At 40.1% G+C, this 16,138-nt stretch overlaps 1 protein-coding gene across 2 annotated transcripts in view; it reads right to left on the reverse strand.

Annotated features, from left to right (window-relative positions):
- Positions 1 to 16,138, reverse strand: part of LOC134356766 (metabotropic glutamate receptor 7-like) — an 854,194-nt gene that overhangs the window by 815,363 nt on the left and 22,693 nt on the right. The gene's annotated exons all lie outside the window — the stretch shown is intronic.

Consider the following 16,138-nt stretch of genomic DNA (forward strand, 5'->3'; position numbering starts at 1 on the left):
TTTGGATTTCCACCATCTGCAGTTTATGAACAACAGTACTAGCTGCACCAAGGTGCTGCCTTAAATATTTCAGTTCATTTCAAAGTTCAAAGTAAATTTATTATCAATGTAGGTACATGTTACCATATACTACCTTATGATTCATTTTCTTGCAGGCATTCCCAGTAGAACAAAGAAATACAATACAGTCAGTGAAAACTACACACAAACAAAGACTGATAAACAATTAATGTGCAAGAGAAGACAAAAATGGTGCAAATACAAAAAATAAAAAAATACATAAATTAATAGAACCAAGGACATGAGTTGCAAAGTCCTTGAAAATGAGTCCATAGGTTGTGGATGCAGTTCAGATTGGAGGTTTTCACACTGGTTCGCGAGGCTGATGGTTGAAGGGAAATAACTACAGGTATTATCGGACCTCCTTTCCAATGGCAGCAGTGAGAAGACAGCATGGGCTGCATGGTGGAGGTGCTTGATCTTTTATGATATTTTAGTCATATCAAAACTCAAAGCAAAGGAATATCCAAAGCAGAGGATGGGAAAAGGGAGGACACTGCCAGGATCCTAATTTTTTTTTTGCATCTTTGAAAGCTGCAGGTGAAGTGCCAAGAGACTAAATGATCGCTAATATTTAAGAAGGGCATCAAGGCTGTACCTCTCAATAATACGCCTACTGCTTTGGATACTATTGAGAAGGATGATCTACCAGGGGGAACCACAGAGTCTGGTTATCTGGCACTGAGCCTGGTGATGTGGCTCAGAAGGGAAGTCGGGAGAAATGTCTGCAGTAGTGGTAGAGGATCCAAAATTGGAGCAGTAGAAATGATATTCTATGGACGTGAAAGAGAACACGCGGAGGGTATGTCGCCACCCAGGTGCTAGTGTTAGAGACATCTCGGTTCAAGTCAATGGCATTCTAAAGGGAGAGGATGGGCAGCTGGAAGTGTTGGAATATATTAGCACCAATAACATAGATAGGAAAAGGGAGGAAGTCTTGAAATGAGTATTTAGGGAGTTAAGCAGATAGCTGGAAAGTGGGACCCACTGGGTAGCTATCAGTGGATAGCTGCCTATGCCACGTGCCCATGAGGGCAAGAATAGGATGAATTGGCAGATGAATGTGCGGCTGAGGAACTGGGGTAGGGGGCAGGGCTTCAGATTTCTGGATTATTGGGATTTCTTCTGGGGAATGTATGACCTTTACAGAAGGGACAGGTTACACCTGAACTCGAGGGGACGAATATTCTTGCTGGCAGGTGCCTTAGAGCTGTTGGGGAGGGGGATGGGAACCAGAATGATAGGGTTGAGGATGGGGCAGTTGGTATACAACTAGATGCAGTGTGCTGTGAGACTGTCAGGAAGAACATGCAGATGATAGGGCCAAGTTGCTTTAAGTCGGATGAGTCGAAGTGTAACATGTGGAGAAAATCTAAAAGGGAGTCGGAATCAGAATCAGGTTTAATATCACTGGCAAATGTCATGAAATCTGTTGTCTTTGCAGCAGCATTGCAATGCAATACATAATAATAGCAAAAATGTGAATACAGTAAGTATATATATTTACTGTATTCACATTTTAATAAATAGTTAAATTGAATAAGTAGTGCTAACATAGAAGTAAAGAAGTAGTGAGAATGAGGTAGTGTTCATGGGGTCTATGCTGATTCAGAAATCAGATGGCAGAGGAGAAAAAGCTATTTGTGAATTGTTGAGTATGTGCCTTCAAGCTTCTGTACCTCTTTCCTGATGATGGCAATGAGAAAAAGGCATGACCTAGGTGATGGGGATCCTTAATAGTGGATGCCACCTTTTTGAGGCATTGCTCCTTGAAAATATCCTGGATACTATGGAGGCTAGTGCTCATTATGGAGCTGACTGAGTTTACAACTCTCAGCAGCTTATTTCTATCCAGTGCAGTAACTCCCCATCATACCAGATGGTGATACAACCAGTTAAAATGCTGTCCACGGTACATCTGTAATTTGCAAGTGTCTTTGGTGACATACCAAATCCCCTCAAACTACTAATGAAATACAGCCGCTATCATGCCTTCTTTGTAGCTAATATGAAGGTAACCTAACCAATAGTATCAAAGAGGACACCAAAGTTTTTCAGATACATAAAGAGTGAAAGAGAGGTAAGAGTAAATATTGGATCACTAGAAAATGGCACCGGAGGGATAGTAATTGGGGACAAGGAAATGGTGGATGATTTAATAAGTATTTTGCATCCATCTTCACTGTGGAAGACATTAGCAGTACAGAGGTTCAAGGGACTCAGGAGGCAGAACTGAGTGCAGTTGCTATTACTAGCAAGAAGGTGCTTGGAAAGCTGAAAGGTCTGAAGGTAGATAAGTCACCTGGACCAGATGAGCTACACCACAGAGATCTGAAAGGTGTCTGGGGTAGATTATGGAGGCATTGGTAAAGATCTTTCAAGAATCACTAGATTCTGGCAAGGTTCGGGGGACTGGAAAACTGCAAATGTCACTTCACTCTTCAAGAAGGGAGCAAGGCAGAAGAAATGAAACTATAGTTCTGTTAGCCTGACCTCAGTGGTTGGGAAGATGTTGGAGTCAATTGTTAAGGATGAGGTCTCAGGGTACTTGGAGGCAAATGATAAAATAGGCCAAAATCAGCATGGCTTCCTCGAGGGAAAATCTTGCCTGACAAATCTGTAGGAATTATTTTGAGAAAATAGCAAGTAGGATGGACAAAGGAGAATTGGTGAATGTTGTGCATTCTTATTTTCAGAAAAACTTTGACAAGATGCCACACATAAGGCTGCTCAACAAAATAAGAGCTCATGGTATCCCAGGAAATATGCTAGCATGGATAGACCATTGGCTGATTGGCGGAAGGCAAAGTGTGGGAATGAAAGGGAGAATTTTCTGGTTAGCTGCTGGTGTTCCACAGGGCTCGGTGTTGGGACAACTTTTTATGTTATATATCAATGATTTGGATGATAGGATTAATGATTTTGTAGTCACGTTTGTGGATGATATGAAGATAGGTGGAGGGGCAGATAGTGTTGAAGAAGCAGGGAGGCTGAAGAAACACTTAAACAGACTAGCAAAGAAGTGGCAGATGGAATAGAGGGTTGGGAAGTATATAGTCACATACTTTGATAGAAGGAATAAAAGCATAGACTATTTTCTAAATGGGCAAAAAATCTCTCAGTATTCCGAGGTGCAAAGGGACTTGGGACTCCTTGTGCAGGATTCCCTAAAGGATAACTTGCAGGTTGAGTCAGTAGTGAGGAAGGCAAATGCAATATTAGAAATCATTTTGAGATGACTAGAATACAAAAGTAAAAATATAATGTTGATGCTTTATAAGGCACTAGTGAGGTCTCACTTGAAGTATTGTGAGCAGGTTTGGGACCCTAAGGATATGCTCACATTGGAGAGGGTTCAGAGCAGGTTCACAAGAATGACTCCAGCAGTGAAAGGGTTATCTGTGAGGCATGTTTGATAGCTCTGGGCCTGTACTCGCTGAAGTTTAGAAGAATGGTGGGGGGGGGGGGCAGGATCTCATTGAAACCGATAGAAAGGCGCAGATAGAGTGGAAGTGGAGAAGATATTTCCTATACTGGGGGAATCTATGACCACAGGGCACAGTCTCAAAATAGATGAACATCCATTTAGAATGGAGATGAGGAGGAATTTCTTTAGCCAAATGGTGGTGAATCTGTAGAATTAATTACCACAGGCGGCTGTGGAGGCCAAGTCATTGGGTGTACTTAAGTCCGAGTTTGATAAGTTCTTGATTAGTCAGGATGTGAAAGGTTACTGGGAGAAAGCAGCAGAATGAGTTGAAAGGGAAAATGGATCATCATGATGAAATGACGGAAAAGACATGATGGGCTGAATGGCCTAATTCTGTTCCTTTATTTTATGGTCTTCATGGTCTTAAGGATTTGCCAGGTAATTATAGGCCAATGAGTCTTATGTCAATGGTAAGGGTGGTGGCATCCATTAGTCTCGCGAGACCATGGATCTGCGCCTGGAAGGTCTACCGTATCGTGCCGTCGCGGTGAGGTGATGCTGGAGTGTCCTCTCCAGGGAGCAGGCCTGGGCAAGTTTGTATGGAAGACTGGCAGTTGCTCATGCAGCAAATCTCCCCTCTCCATGACACCGATGTTGTCCAAGGGAAGGGCAAGGGCCGATACAGCTTGGCACCAGTGTCGTCGCAGGAGTTGCCAGAATGAGGTTGAAGGCAACGTTGGACTGCCTTAGGGACTCCAGCTCCAGATTTGTCCTCAGGGTTTACTCCCAAAGCCATTCCCATGAGTGGGTAAGGCTACAAGGCAGCGGAGGTTTGAAATCAGAGTTTTTCTCTTAGATGGACTGCCTTCCCAGGCTGACAAGCTCCATCTACCTGAAGCACTGGTATTAAGGCACCAGGACCCACCTTCGCCCCTTCTCCTGTCAGTAGAAGCAGTTCCACCCGGCTTAGAGGCTAAGCCACACGAGAAGACCAGGAGTTGGACTTGGTTGTCAGAGGTTATTTGAGGTGCATGTCATAAGGAGCACTTTTAGATAGTGGGAGCTTCTCCCCACTACCACTCCTTGGCTTGACAACCTTGGAATGGTAAGGGTATTATTGGAGAATATCACAAGGGACAGTATTTGTGTGCATTTAGGAAGGCAGGGGCTGATCAGATAGGACTGGCATGGTTTTGTAAAGGGTAAATCCTACCTCACTATTTTCACAGAGTGTACTCCAGGAGATAGCTATCAAAAATGATAACGAGTGTGGGAACTCTTGTCTATATACACTTCAAGTCATTTTACGCAGCCCTTCATGGAAGCTGATCCAAGTTGAGTTGGATAATTGGATCTACAGTTGTCCTTGTGATTGGAGGTAGAAGGTAAGATTAAGAGTGAAAAGATGTTTTTTTTTTAGATTGGTCGTTTGTGTCCAGTAGTGTATCACTGTTGTTTATGATATATATCAAAAACTTTGATGAAAGTCTGCAGATGGCACAGAATTTCTGGTATTGTGGACAGTGCCTAAGGCCACAGCAGGATGTAAGTTTAGTTGGAGCATTAACAGGTGAAATTTCATCCTTACAAGTGCAAGGTGATGTGTTTCGGAAAGCCCAAACCATAGAAACATTGATAAACTGAAAGACTTTGGGGTTCAAGTCCATAGTTTATTGAAAGTGACAACATACATAGAATTTAGCATACTTGCCCCCATTGTTCAGGATATAGAATACAAGAAATGGGACATTATGTTACCTTTACAAATCACTTGTTACACCACACGGAGTATTGTGAGTAGTTTTGGTCACAATACACGAGGGAGGATATGCTTGTGATGGAGAGAGTGCAGAGGAGATTCACTAGGTTCTTGCATGGATTTGAGGACTTTAGTGAAAAGGAATGAATGTATATGCTGGGGTTATTTTCCCTGGAAAGACAGAAGCCAAGATACTCAAAGTATATTTATTATCAAAGTGTGTATACTATATACAACTTTGAGATTTATCTTACAGGCGACCACAAAACAAAACAAAAAAGAAGAAATAACATTCAGAACTAAAGTTCACAAAGTGAGTTCATAGCCATGAAGCTAGTCAACATGTAGCCGGTCCAGTAGCCCGCTAGTTGCAGGCCATAGTCTCAGTTCAGCACAGTGATGAATAAAACACACTGAGCAGCAAGCTGAACAATGGCCCATTCCTTACCTCTGGCCCTGACACCCAAAACTATATGAAATAAGAAGAGGCAAGGATTGGCTAGGCAATGAAAATTTGTTTTTTTATCATGGTAGGGTACCAAAAGGGATACCGGGCTGGGATATGGTTTATGTGGGAGGAAGATGTTTTAAATAGGATTTGATGGGAAAATTTTGCTGTTATTTTACACAGAGAGTGATCAATATCCTCATCACAATATACCCTTTCACATACTTTTATATTAACAGCAAAATTGGAAGCCTTAAAATTTGTTCCTCCTCTCCGACATTTAATATAAGTAACAAATAATAGATGGCCAAGATCCCAAGGACATGCCACTGGTTACATCCTCCAGCTTGAAAAGCATCTATTTAATCCAATTCTTCAATTTCTATATGACAGCCAGTTTTCAAACATGCTAACACATTTCCTTCAACACCTTAGGCTCCTAATTTATGCATCAGCCTCCTATGTGATGCCTTATCAAATGTCTTTTGCAATTCTAAATACATCACATTTATAGATTCCCCTCTGCCAAATCTCCATGTCACATCCTCAGAGAATTCAAAACAAGCTTTTTTAAACATTTACTTTCATAAAATCATGTTGGTAAATTTGATTATATTCAGCTTTCTTAAATGATTAGTCATTTTTTTCTTTGAATGACTCTGGCTCTATTGTTGACAAGATGCTAAATTAATAGGCCTATAGATTCCCACCTTCTGTCTTCCTCCCATTATAAAAAAGGGAATCGCAGTCACCATTTCCCAAAGACATGAGAGGTACAGATGGAAGTGAGCATAGACAAAGGGCACACAGGGAGAGAGAGGGAACGGGCGTGAGAAATAGACAAGACAGGCACAGAAAATAAGCATGTGGTGGTGGGGAGAGAGGAGACACGGATGAGGGGAACATGGAGAAGAAATACTTGTGAAGGACACGTGAAGAAAGAGGGAATACAGGCAAAGGTATCAGAGGGGAAAAGGGCGAACATAGATGAAAGGATATGGGGAAGGGAAAAATTAGAAAGGGGGGGGTCACAATAAGTACTAGGGAATGATGGCCTCAAAACATCCCAGTGTCCTTCAGAAATTTCACAGCTTTACTCACTCCAGACACTTCAAGTGAAGCAAGCCATAAAGTCCAAAGGTCAACGTATATTTGAGATCTGTTCAGGTATGAGGCCATAACATATTATATATATATGTATATCTATATATCTATACACACACACACACACACACACACACACACACATATATATATATTATCATACCCAGCTCAAACCTTACATATAATGGAATTCCATTGCACTCATATTGAGTTGCATGGTTCCGACTCATATACATATCTTAACCATTTCATAAAGCACATCACCATGTTCTTAATCAAATTCAAGGATATCAGAAGGATTTTTTTTTAAAGAAAAGAAATCACACAGGCATGAAGAGATTATGATTGTGTTCTTGTGGCTAAGCCAAGATGAAAGTTAAAAGAAAACCTCTCAGTATATTTATTCTTCAATGACAAGAAAGCTTTGTAGCTCTGCTAATAAAAGGATTCATCAAATAGACTGGAACTTTGAAGATACAGCTACTGACACTACTTCTAGACAGAGTGCACCATGTTTCCAGTTGATTCTGCTAATTCACACTATTACGGGGTAGTAGCCATAGAGACCAAAGGAGTAAGGGGAAAACACAAATAAGGGAGACAAGGGGAGAGGAATAGAGAGTGGAAAATGGAGGGAATATGCATTGACTCAAATCCAACCACATTAATGAACATCCAATACATACTCTGATGATTAATAAGACAACAATCTATTAACAGAGTGAGCATCACTGAAGTTGACAACTATGCATCTGTAAATGAAGGATTTGGAAAAAAAGCTCTCCTTTAGCCAGCCATCATTCACATCAAGGATTTTCAAATCAGATGTACAAACACTACAAGAATAGACTTCTTCAATTGCCGACCATCAGTGGTGCTTTCAGAACTGTACTTCTAAACGCAAGGATCTTACATTCTCTAACATCTCCAATCTCTTTGTCAGAGATTGATATGTTTGTATGAAATTATTCTGAATTGGCACCTGAATGATGTTGTGACCTGCAGTTGTGTGTAACTGAAATAAGGTAGCTGAAAGTAATTATGTTTTCATTCTAATTGTACTGAGTATCACCTTCATTTCTTTTTCTATCCACTTAATATTTGCCCTTCTAACTTCTCCTTTCACACCATAAAAGCCACAACTGCATGTTCCAGCTGAAACAGTAATTTACTTAAAAATATTGCATTTAATTCATTGTATAGGCTGTTCACCACATGGTCTCCCTGTGGTGGAGATACCAAAAGCATACTGGGGAACTGCTGTGTGAAACATTCCCATTTCCTCTCTGATCCATATCTGATGCTTATCTGTTGTTTTCATTGCCCAGGACTCTTCCATCAGCCACCTACACCGCTCAAACAGTTTAATTTTAATTGAGGGAAGAGTTTTAAGAGACATGTTGAGTTGTGTATTCAAAATTTCAGTAAAATTTGAGTAATATTGTAAATATATTGTTTGATTAAACATTCTTTGGTTAACATTATGGGCTCTCTTTAAAAGAACGTGAATGGCATACGTTATCACACAACCACCAAGCGTGCACTCCACTTAAAGTAAAAACAAAACTAAGCACACACATCTCCCAGCTCTAATTGTTTTCTTTCAATTAGTGTTACGCTTTGGAGTTACAAAACATAACAGTGGCAACAAGGGAGTTTTAACTGAACCTGAGATGACTACCTACCTATTGAAATGCAGCAAGATGTTAGAATTCAAAAAAAAGGCAGAAAATGGACAAATTCATGTGTTCATAAACAGTGAGTACTGGGAGGTAATAATCATAAATAAGCTTTTTAAATGAGCAGAAATGGCTGACTTCATCAGAAAGTTAGACACGCTCAAATGACATACGATATCTAGATATTGTACACTGAGTAAATTGAGCACTATTTTGAAGTAAATGAAATAGCCAATGAAAAGTAAGTGCCAGTTGTGCTGAGTGCATTGAGTGGAAAATCATTCAGTTTGTTTAGGAGTTTGAAAGGTCCAACCAAACCATCCAAAACGAGCTTTGCTGATATCATGAAAGTAATGCAGGAACTTTGAGAATTGAAACCATTGTTTCAAAAGCAGAATCAAAATGAAGGTGAGCCCATTTCAGCATACATGGCCGAACAGAATAAATTGTCCGAGCATTGGCAGTTTAGTGACGAGCTTAAGGATGCACGGAGAGATTGTTTCGTTTGTGGAATCTTACAAAAAAAGCATTCAAAAATGGATCTTGACTGAAGCACAACTCACGGTTAAAGGAGCAGTTGAAATTGCTGTATCAATGGAAAAAGCAGATAAAGGTGCATTTGATTTGCAGACAGGAATGAAGGTAAGTGTGAACAAGATTGCAACGTCCGTACAGAAACCTGCCTGGTCGAACAAATTGCACTACCTTTGTGGCAGGTGCTCACGTACACCAGACCAATGCTGATATAAAGACAAAACTTGCAGAAAATGCAACAAAGTAGGACACATACAAAAGCATGTCAGGCAGACAAAAATAAATAGACCGTACAGGGAATAGAAAAAGATAAAAAGTCGCATTGCAGTTTCAAAAAGGGCACTAATCTGCATGCTGTTTATGAAAAAATTGATACTGATGAGATTGACACAGTACTGTGTCTTGAGATTTACAATGTGAAACTGACAGGAGATAAACAATATGGCTTATACCAGAAGTGAATGGCAAATTAATTAAAACAGAATTGGATACAACTTCAGCTGTTTTGGTCACTCCACAAAAAAGTTTGAATAGCATTTCAAAGATACTGAACTGAAGCCTGAAGATAATCAACTAGAAACTTGTACTGGAAAAAAGATAACTCCTGTGGGAACAACATTTGTTACAGTGAAATCCAGTAAAACCCAAAACTACCACCCATCTCAAAATACCTTTGCACATAAAGACATTCCAGACTGATCTCCCATTTCACCACATCCTTCTCCTTAGTCAATATAGATTCAAAGCTCATATTAGAACCTTACCCATATCCTCTGCTTCTAAGCAAATGTTCACTCCTTTATTCTTGATTGGTCTTACCACTACCTAAGTATCCTCTGGCTCTTGATGTATGTATAGATGCATTGGAATTCTCTTTATTCTTTCTTGTCAAGGATTTCATGGCCCCTACTGGCTTTCTCAGTCCCCTTCTTAAGTTCTTTGCTGGCCTTTTTATCATCCTCAAGGGCTCTGTTTGATTTTACCTACCCAAACCTTACATCCATCTCTCGTATTCTTCCGACTAAATTCATCACGCCTATTAACATTCAAGGCTCCCTTACATTGCCAGCTTTGTCCTTCCCTCTTACTGAAACATACTTAACCTGTATTCAATAATCACCCTCTACATGTCAGATGTGGACTTACCTAAAAACAACTGTTGCCAATTAACTCTCTCAAGTTCCTCCCCAATATTTTTATAATTCGCTGTACTCCAAATTAATACTCCACCACAAAATCCGTATTTATGCTTATCAATAGTCATTTTAAAACTTAAGGAGTTGTGGTTACTGTTGCCTAACTGTTTTCCTACTGACAGATCAGTCACCTGGTCAGGCTTATGACACAACACAAGGTCCAGTATGGTTCCTCCTCTTGCTAGACTAACTACATGCAGATTTATGTAACCTTCCTGGATGCACCTAACAAATTCTGCCCCATCTAAACTTCTTGCAATAAGGAAGTCCCAGTCTATCTTAGAGAAGATGAAAGCACCCACTATGATATCCTTGATCTTTTTTTCAACTTTCTGTAATCTGCCTACATACCTGTTCCTCAATGATCTGGAGGTTATTCTGGGAGAGGTATTCTGTAGTATAATGCCATCAGACTGAATACATCTCTCTTATTTAAGTTCTACCCATAAAGACTCAGTGGATGAGTCCTCCATTACGTTCCCTTTGAGTGCAACTGTGATATTTTCTGATTAATAGCACAACTGTCCCCCATCCCACCCACACTACCCTTTTACCTTCTTCTCCAATAGATCATAGAGAATGTGCCCTGATCTACTAGGGGCCGACTCTCCCCTGTATTAATAAGCATGTTTATTGTTGCTTAATAAAGTCATCTCAAACAGATTATGCTGATCCTCTTTATCCAGCTCTACTGATTGCACAGTGTTCCAGCAGCACTGAAGTTAAAACTACACAAAATAAGATCATTATACAGTACATATTTTAGAAAAAGCTAACAACATTTAATAACCAATACAATTTATAAATCTTTCTTAAAATCAAACCTTTTTTTAAAAAAAAACCTCATTTAAGTTTTCATTGCTCAAATTACCACAAATTTTATTTAAATGTTCCCTGTCTCATTGTCATTGAGCTTGGTCAAGTTAGTTTCCATCTTTGGAAATGTGCCTTTGTTTGCCTGCTCTCCGTGGTCTCCCATTTGTTAAGACCATGACTTTATGAATGTGGACTGTTTGTACTGATACATGACAGCGTAGCGTGAGCTGTGCATAAAAATGCCTCACAGACATTCATCTTAAGATTTTGGAATGAAGCTCAGTGGCCTTAAGGAGTCGACTCATTCCAAATAACGTTGTCCCGGACTCATTCCCACTGGGCAGCAAAAACTGCATTACACAAGAAAGGCAAGAAACATTCTCTTTTTTTGGTTTTGTTATTACATAATTGTTACTTCCAAACCAACACTTTGTAATTGTGGAAGAGAAAAAAGAATTCAACTGCCTACCTCCCTATTCATCTCTGATCTTCACACCACAAGAATTATAGATTGAGATATGGTTTAAAAAATATAGCATCAAAGATGCAGCTCCTAAACTCAAGCACAAAAGGTATTTTTAATTATCCATTTACAGAATATGACCAGCTTTTTTCAAAGCCAGGATCTGTGCTGCAAAGTGATAGTAGTGTACTGACTCTTTTCAACTGCTGCTGTCTTTTAAATAGGTACAGCTCCACAGCATTGATGACTGGGGAGTTCCAGAAAAGTGATCTTGACAGTTTTATTCATATTTTGTTCATGTGGGCATTTTGACATTGGATGGCTTGCCAATACATTTTAGGAAGCAGTTAAAAGTGAACCATACTTCTCTGGATTTGCACAAGAGCAGCAGATCTATTTCCTTGCTTGACACTGGGGAATCTAATCACTCTTTGCAACGTAGAGAATTAAGAAACTACATGTGCTGGAATCTGAATCTGTTCTTGATTTTAAGGAGAGACTGAACAAGCTGGGGATTTTTCCATGGAGCAGAACAGGCTGAGGGATGCTTATAGAGGTAGATGAAATCATGAAGTACGTAGATACGGATGACTTGGTAACATAGCAGTTAATGCAATTGCTTTATATCACTGATCAGGGTTCGATTCCTACCAGTGTCTGTAAGCAGTTTGTACATTTTCCTCATGGCCACGTGGGTTGACTCTAGACGCTCTGGCTTTCTCCCACATTGCCAAGGTTAAGCTTAGTGAGCTGCGGGCATACTATGTTGGCACTGGAAGCGTGGCAACACTTGCGAGCTGACCAGCACCCAATGGGATGCATTTCTCTGTACACTCAGTGGCCACTTTATTAGGTACACCGGCTCATTAATGTAAATATCTAATCATCCAATCACGTGGCTGCAACTCAATACATTAAATCATGCAGACATGGTCAAGAGCTTCTGTTGTTGTTCAGACCAAACACATCCAAATGTGATCTAAATGACTTCATCTAGGGCGCCACAGTGGCACAGCAGTTAGTGCGACACCATTACAGCTCAGGGCAGCGGAGTTCAGAGTTAAATTCCAGTGTCCTCTGTAAGAAAGTTTGTGTGTCCTTCACATGTACAAAAACTGGTAGAGAAGAGTTTCCTCCGGGTGCTCTGATTTCCTCCCACAGTCCAAAGACATACCAGTTAGTGGATTAATTGGTCATTATAAACTGTCCTATGACTAGACTAGGGTTAAATCGACGGGTTGCTGGGTGACCTGGAAGGGCCTGTTCCACGCTATTTCTTTGAAATAAAAAAATAAAAAATAAAAAATAAAAATTGGTGCTAGACAGGATGGTTTGAGTATCTGAGAAACTGCTGATCTCCTGGGATTCTAAATAAGTTCAAAGTTAAGTTATTTTCAAAGTATGAGTACGCTCAGTGGCCACTTTATTAGGTACACCTGACATGCTCATTAAATGAAATATCTAATCAGCCAACCATGTGGCAACAACTCAATCCATAAGAGCATGCAGGCATGATCAAAAGGTTCATGTTATTCAGATCAAACATCAGAATGGGGAATAAACGTGATCTTTGTGAATTTGACCATGGAATAGTCTTGAGTTTACAGAGAATAGTGCAAAAAACAAAAAAAATCCAGTGAGCAGTAGTTCTGTGGGAAAAAATGCCTCGTTAATGAGAGCAGTCAGAAGAAAATGGCCAGACTGGTTCAAGCTGACAGGAAGGCAACAGTAACTCAGATAACTGTGTGTTACCACAGTAGCGTGCAGAAGAGCATCTCTGAACGCACATGAAGATCCCTGAATTGGATGGGCTACAGCAGCAGAAGATCACAAGCATATGTTTAGTGGCCACTTTATTATGTTATTAAGGTACCTAATGACGTGGACACTGAGTGCATGTTTCGATGTTAGCTTTGACAAATAAAGCTAATATTTAAGAAAACAGTCACAATCTTTTTCCAAGGATAGGGGAGTCTAAAACTTGAGGGTGTAGGGTTAAGAGAGGAGAGAAAAAAATTAAATGTGACCCAATAGGCTAAATTTTCCACACGTAAGCTGGTAGATAAACGAAATGAGCTACGAGAGAAACTGGTAGAGAAGGGTACAATTACAATGTTCAAAAAACATATAGGAATACACAGTTTTAAATGATCTTGAGCCAAAAGCAGACAAAAGAGACTATTTTCAGTAGAGAGATTTGTCAGCATGGCTGAGTGGGCCAATGGGCCTTTTTCTTTGTTGTATATGATGATATTCAAACCTTTATTGCCTGATCCATTAGCCCATGCTTCTGAATTGCTCATTCCAGTCGTTAACTGCCAGCCCACCATTCCACACAGCCAAAAATCAACATCAGTGGTATTGAATATTATTTTTAAAATCTCAGTCTGGTCTTCGGCAGGAGGAACTTTTTTCACAGGAACTGCTAGCAGGACATGACTGGTTTTCTCATTGCACAAGAGATAAGTGTACTGAATTACTGCCTAATTTTCATTCCTCCTAATTACTAGGTAACCACTCTCCAAAATCAAGGTCAGCAACTACCTCACCCTCTCCCTACCCACCTTCCCATCACAAAGCACATTTACAAAGCCCTGTTAGTGTATAAAGCACTAAGATAACTCATCTGATTTTAGTATGCTGGCAATTAAGAGAACAGTGATTCAGCTTAAAAGATCACAGGATTTATGTTATTGTACATCACCTACACACAGAAAGTCCTTGCATTGGAGAAAAAGTAAGGCAACTGGCAGACTATACTAATTATTGTAATAAGGCAGATATTTACAGATTTTATGTATGATATATATACACACACATATACACACATGCATATATACACATACATACACACACTGCAAATATAAATCTAATTCAAAAATCTGAATTACTATGTTCAGATGGAGGGAGGAGAAGATGGCGGCGCGAAGCAGCATGTGTGGCCTCTCCGGTGAAATGGTATCGTATTTGTTAAATAGGGGCCGTGCACAATCCTGATTTGATGGAGATGGACATGAGAAGCACAGAGGAACATCTGGAGAAACTTCTGAAATGTCTGGTTCGCTGCTGCTGCTACTGTGCGATCGAGAATCTGCGGAGGGGAAGTCCTCAATTCCTGAGCTTTGCCTGTTGCTGGCGGCCGAAGTTGGGGTCGAAGACCTCGGCAGAGATGGTGTTCGGTGCTCGGTGTTGCAGGCTCGAAGTTTTCGGACGGACTGAGAGTCGGACTGTGGTCGGGTGCTTCCAGGATGCTGCATCGGCAAGTTTGCGGCGCTGGAAGCTCATTGCAGGGAGAGTTTTCTTCCTTCCACCATCTGCATGAGATGTTGGGACCTTCAAGAGACTTTGAGACATTTTTTACCGTCCCCATGTCTATCAAATTATGGTATTGCTTTGCACTGTTGTAACTATATGTTATAATTATGTGGTTTTTGTCAGTTTTTCAGTCTTGGTCTGTTTTGTGTTTCTGTGATATCACACCGGAGGAACATTGTATCATTTCTTAATGCATGCGTTACTAAATGACATTAAAAAAGGACTGTGTGACCTCATAATCTAATCTAATCCTCTTTAAACAATACAATAAAATAGCTTATAAATTCAGTATTGAGATCAGTATAAAGGTTGGGTGAGGGTCAACAGAACAGACAGATAGGGCTGAAGTTTATGTACCTGCCAACTAGACACACATGGTAATAAAATAAATAGGGCAGGTGATTTTGTACTCGTGAGTTCTTAAATGACGTAGTCTTCCAGAATTATTGTTCAAACAATCTCAAACTGAAAGTTTTAATTTTTCAGATTTGTAATCCCTTTGTTTCAGAATGTAATCAGTACTGAAAATTATAAAATTATTTTTTTTTGGTATTATTTCACGTTCCTTGTGAGGGAATGTACAGTGAAAAAGACATTCATTCTACCACTCTGTTTAAATTTTAGTACCTATTTGAGTTTGTTTTAAATTCCTCCTTTATTCTTCATGTGGCTGAGTAGACAACTATAATTTTAATTGGCAATCTGATTACCAAAGTGAGTACTGTGAGCACTGTAGTACTCATTGATCTATGAACTGCAGACATATAGAGACCACAAGGCAAATCCAGTGGTGACAAAACGAGGTAAACACACAGATAGATCTCATGAATGACAGGCCTTCAACGCAGAGGCTTGTCCTAACCAGGGGTTTCTTGCTTCCCCTTTACAGAGACTCGGTCTGCAAGCGTAACAGTAAAAGATGCAGATTTTGTTCTCTCACATTTCAGCCCCCTCTGACCTCTTCCGCCACATTGCTCTCCCACATCGTTGTGAGTGCTCTTTGCAGACATACTGTCTATTTTGACATGGATTTATATAGCCCTTTGGCCCAGCTCCTCCACACCAACCAAGATGCCCATCTAAGCTAGTTCCATTTGCCTGTATTTGGCCCATATCCGTCTAAACCACTCTTATCCATCTACGCATCCAAATAATGTGCGGGATTACAAATGCCAAGAATCAACCCTCCCCAGCCTTATACCAAACTCCTATATAATGTTGCTACAATGCCTGAGAGATTTTCACCCATCTTTGAGGACTCTTCAACCTGATTGCTTGGAGAGCCTCATTTTGATAAAATCTTACTTGGACAGACGTATTGTGGCCCTCTGTTG

The sequence above is a fragment of the Mobula hypostoma genome, chromosome 15 (assembly GCF_963921235.1).
Source record: "Mobula hypostoma chromosome 15, sMobHyp1.1, whole genome shotgun sequence".
NCBI lineage: Eukaryota > Metazoa > Chordata > Chondrichthyes > Myliobatiformes > Myliobatidae > Mobula > Mobula hypostoma.